The sequence below is a fragment of the Triticum aestivum genome, chromosome 1D, assembly GCF_018294505.1.
Source record: "Triticum aestivum cultivar Chinese Spring chromosome 1D, IWGSC CS RefSeq v2.1, whole genome shotgun sequence".
Classification (NCBI taxonomy): domain Eukaryota; kingdom Viridiplantae; phylum Streptophyta; class Magnoliopsida; order Poales; family Poaceae; genus Triticum; species Triticum aestivum.
The window spans coordinates 92,748,938-92,754,521 of NC_057796.1; the positions used below are offsets into that span (position 1 = coordinate 92,748,938).

The 5,584-nt window shown below is 43.5% G+C and overlaps 1 pseudogene; it reads right to left on the reverse strand.

The window, feature by feature from the left end:
* Positions 1-1,164: 1,164 nt before the first annotated feature.
* Positions 1,165-5,090, reverse strand: LOC123166102 (pre-rRNA-processing protein TSR2-like; annotated as a pseudogene).
* Positions 5,091-5,584: the final 494 nt, after the last annotated feature.

The window sequence follows — 5,584 nt, forward strand, 5'->3', positions numbered from 1 at the left end:
TTTTCCGTTGCAACGCACGGGCATGTTTGCAAGGGCAGTGCTACAGATGATTTGAGAAGATCCACCGCCTCAGCAACCGTTAGATTGGCACCATTGAACGGCCCAACCCCGTCATCACCATTGCAACAGAGCACATATTGCAGAAACCCTTTTGCAACATTAGTGTTGTTGTATCCGAAAAAAAAACATTAGTGTTGTTGCAGAATTTTTTGTGATCACTCTTCTACAACATTGATGTTGTTGCGGAATGAATTTTGCAACATAGATGATGTTAAAGAAATTTTTTTTTCGTCTTCACTTTTCTACAATATGGATGTTGTTGCGGAAGGAACTTTTGCAACATAGATCTGTTGAAGAATATATTTTTCGCCTGCACTTTTCTGCAGCAGGGATGTTATTGCCGAAGAAGCTTTTGTAACAAAGAAGATGTTGCAGAAAAAAAATCAATGAAAATTAAGTTACAGAAACATCAACGTCGTTGCCGGCAGCACCGCAGTTGTTCGCCGTCGTCGCCACCAACCCCAAGGCCATCCACCTCTGAGCTCCCATCCCGAGCGCCGCCAATTGCTGTCGCCGGTCACACCGGCTGGCGAGCTCGCATGCTACTCCATGGGTGCTTGTCGTTGTAGCCGCTGGCTGCTGCATGCATGCTACCTCCATGGACGCCCGTGGCTGGGTTCGGGAAGAACATGGCCGGGTTGCGGTGTCCACGGGAGGCTTGCGTGGCCATGTCTGCTCGCATGCTGGTGGGCATGGGCTGGCGCTGTTGTGCTTGCATGCGTGATGGAACGAGGCTGGATGGTTTGGGGGAAGAAAGGAAGAAGGCAAGAAAAAAAATGTGGCTAGGAGTAACCCCACGAGAAGATAAGGCAGCACCCAAAGCGGTGTGCTGGTCCACTTGGACACGAGTTCCGTGGGAGGCGGCCGATGAACAAGAGAAAACCAAAGCGGTGCGCTGGTCCACTTGGACACGAGTTCCGTGGGAGGCGGCCGATGAACAAGAGAAAACCGTGCGCTGGTCCACTTGGACACGTGTTCCGTAGGAGGTGGCCGATGAATGAAAGAAAATCCGCCGAGTGTTTTCCTAAATAATGTATAGAACACATAAACTTTTTTTTACCGGATGCATGATGGACTAAATAAAATAAAATCATAAAACGACCTTTACATATCCCCTAACAGAACTGTATGACAGGTCTGTTTCAATTTTTATGAACATTTTCTAAAATTTCACGGATATTCTTTTCATATTCCCGAATATGGTTTGAATACACAATCATTTTTTAAAAATCATGAAAAAAATACATTTTCTGAACCTTTTTTTAAAATCCTGACTTTTTTATAATATGCAAACAGCTTTTTAAAATCATGAACATTTTACAAGTAGAGTGTAACACTAATAACCTTTAGACCAAAAACGGCACAAGTAGGAGTTGCACCAAGGTTTTGCTAATCACACTTATAAAACCTTCAGACAAAAAACGGCCTCTAACTGGGAGGTGCCTTGCCAAGGTTTGCTTCTGCGCTTAATTCTTGCCTCGGCCACGCCTAGGAGGCACAACAGTCCACCCATCAGCATCAGGGGTAGGCTTGGAAGGTTTTGGCTGATCTACCGCCATATCCTCTGATGTAGCTGCTTCATCTTGCCCCATTGATGGCTCATCACCATCGTCCGAGCTATCATCATCATCCTCGGTTACCATCTGTTCATGAGAAGAAAGAAAGTTAGCTACAGGGGCTTTCTGAGTCGAAGGTACACATAAAAATAAAATCAATCAATTTTAAAGTTATGCTATGCAACGTTGTAATGACTGAGGACAACTTCAGAGAACTGTATACACGTGGTTACTCAACATATAAAGTATGTCTTCAAATAACATCGACCAGTTCTAATTAGAAAACGAGTTTAAGATCCAGATGTTAAGAGCAAAAACACAAATCAATCTAGCATTTTGCAATTAACCCCGACGAAGCAACAATCAAGCATATAAAAAGGACCACATCTTGAAGAATTAATAATTGAACAAATTATCAAACAGATCTTGGAAGTGAACTGTGAGGCTGTGTTTGGATGTAGATATCAAGACCTGGAATTAGACACTCGCATTGTGCAGACCCGAATATCCCGAATTCTAGGTGTTTGGGTGGGCCTAGCTCTAGTCAGCCTGTGTATTCGGGTTAAATATTGAGGTGCTGAACTTTTGCCTCCGCAGCCCGTTCCCGAATCTCTTAGGTTAGAGCTCGACAGTTGCGTGCATTTGGGCCGAATTGTTTTTCTCTACTCTCCTCGCTTGTCTGTCTCTCGCTCGTCCAACCCTTCCTCCCGTCCTGAAGAAACAGGAGAGGAGACGCACCAGGTAAACCTCCGCCCACAGGCTCATCCTGCTCCGCTTCCGGCGAGCCTCCGCTCGACTACCCTGTCTCCATCCACCCTCTCCCTCTCCCCAGCTAACCCGTTTCTGCTCTCCAAACGGCGCAAGTACGCCACCACCTCTCATTGTGGTGGTTGCAGGAGCTGGCACTGTCCTCTTTGTTCCTCTAGGCAGGCCTGGTCCATCTAGTTCTAGTGATTGATACAGCTCTTCTACAAATTTTAGATCCTGATGTGATGCCGCTCCTGGATGCACACGTTTCCATGCCTACATTAGTGCTTAATGTCCTTTCATGGCTAAAAGTGGACGACTAGTTCATGTACGGCTTTAGGCTAGCTGTTGAGTGCATATTATGCTATTGGTCCTAGTTCGATTCTGACCTTTGTGCTTTGTGGTGCCAATCTCAGAGACCAAGACATGGCGTTAGTATTAGTATGATGTGAATTACTCAGATATTCAGGTGACAATCGATGCATAATTTTGTGATGTGTAGTCATCGAGTCATTTTGGTATTTATCGAAACCGAATCATATATCATTTCTTCAAAACCGTATTTACCGAACTATTGCGTACAATTTTCCATGTTTTTTGGAAGTTATAAGTTGACGTGGTAATCTTACATAACATTTGTTCGTTGTTCTTAGTTTTATTACGTGGTATATAATTATTCAAATATATTCAGATGTTAAACGGAAAATATTTTTATACATGCATAAAACATTATAATAATCATAGTCTCGTACAATTGCATTTCCTCATTTTGACCATCCAAACAACATTTGGCAGTCGACGTCAATATTAAGTCTGGGTTCTTAATACCTAAACATCCAAATAGAAATATTGGTATTCAATCTCAACATCAATATCAATATCCTCTGATATTGACACTCAAGTCTATGCAATGCCTAGCCTCCGAATGTCTACATCCAAACGGAGCTCGAGAGAATACCATCGATTCTAGGTTGCAGCACTACTGAGCTCATATGTGAGAAGATAAGCAACACAAATTACGCATGCTAAAACTAAACTTGAAATACCTGTCTACTTTGGGAAACAGCATTTCCTTGAGGACATGTATTCCTTAATTTCTCAATCGATGAAAAGTTGTTTTCCAGGCATTCTTCATGCATTATCAAAAATTGTTCAGCAACCTGTTTGCCATAAAAACTTTGAATTAATAAACATACATTGCACTGTTTACAAGCAAACCGAATACAGCTTTACACAAATGACAGAAGCAGTACATTCCGACTTGATTATGGTTAAGAAGCTTCAGGTTTTCTGCTGGATAAGCTAGAGATAAAAAATGGGGAAGATGGAAATGGGGAGGGTTGACCCATCGTCCTGCTGATCATTTAAAATAGTGGAAGAAGGGCCACAGTAGCGACCCTTAAAATACAATAGGGGAACTGGGCCAAGCAGCTAAAACCCTAAAGGTTGGTCAGAGCAGGTCAACCTTTTCAGTTACACCACCAAGTACTTAATCAGATATTCAATACTTCGACATAGTTCAGGACCTATAGCTGCGCTAAACATGGCACAAGGAAAAATAATTACCTCCCCAATGCTACCATCCGCAAAGTTAGAATTGAGGGATTTATATATGCTGTCAAACATCATATCCTCCAAGTCCTCGTAATAATATGGGCCTAAATAAAACCAATGAATATTAGATGCAGAAAGAGCATGCATAAAAAGAGTGAAACTAACAGAAAAAAGAAATCAAACCCACAAACATACAGCAGAAAAACGTAAGCCATGCCAACATCACATTTTGCACCTATGGTACAGATGAAATTAGCCGACTTTCTAAAATAAAAGGAGAATGCAACATATATTGGAGTTCTCTTTCAATATAAACTGATTTTCACCTAAGATGAAGTGCAAAATTAAATATAATGCTGTGATCAAGCTACGTGCTTGAAAACTAAAAATCAACATAAGTAAATGATGAGCAAAATACAGAAGCTCAAATTTTGAAATACAGACTATTACGAAATTCCACACTAGACTTTTTTTACCTATTGGACGACATGGCTCCAATATATCGTACCTAATTGAATAATTTCGTCCAATACTGTCCGGCTTTGGAGTTGGTGGAACTCTGAACCCAAACTGGCACAGAACCAAGCAACGCAAGTCCTCTATAGAACTATCCGAATTGAACAGCGCCAACAGATCGAAGGAGCCATCTTCCTATCAGCGAGTTCAGCCCCGAAACCCCGACAAGAGGGAACATCGCGAGGCTGGCTTAAAATTGGTCCGAGAGACACCTTTACTACCGGATCCCGCACGGACTTCCATCGTGTAGAAGATAATTACACGAGGACGTTGAAGGGAGGGGGCAGTGGATACCCTTGGAGTTGGTGAACCAGGAGAGGATGGACGCGGCGAGCTGGTCGGCCTTGGCGCGGGACGGGGCCGCCCCACTCGTTCTCCACAGCCATCTGCAGCGCCGTCCACCGCCCGAACACCAGCCCGATTCCCTCCTGGAGCGCTGCATTCGCCTGGGGCGAGAGCGATCCGCCGCCGCTAGTGGATGCCGACATGGTGCTGCGAGAGTCCTAGGGAGGCGGCTAGGATTTTGACCTTTTGGTGTTCTCTGGTAACAGAATCGATGGTGGTTGTGGACAAGGAGAGAGCCGATGAGGAGAGGATCTTCCGCCCGGCGGTTGCTGGAGGGCGGCGTGGCGCGTGGCGGTGGCGGGCTAGGGCTAGGGGCGGGAAAATATCTAGTGATACGGGGCATAACATGATACCCAAGAACTTTGGTGCCTTCGATCTACATGCAAGGGACAGGATCAACTCACTCATCATTAGTATCTTGCAGCCGTCAGGTCACCGTCAATGTTTGTCATAACAAAAACAATGGCGTGTGATCGTCAGGAACACATTTTCCATTCCTGTAGTCACATCTGAAATAACCATGATCTAAATATTTATCAGAAATCTTAAAAAGAAATTGATCTCCAAAACCAACAGTACAAGCTAGCAAATGGTGTGGCATGGCAAATTTCCTAATGGCATTCCTAGCATCAAGAGATCTCTCGATCAGAAGCATTTCAACAAATTAAAGTGCACCATATGCTGCCATCTCTGTCTAGGAATTAACATGACCTTAATATATATATATTTACAAGTGTACTCTTTAGTTCACTAATTTACATAATTAAACCAAACAACTTTGGTACAGATCACTTGACGAGCTCATA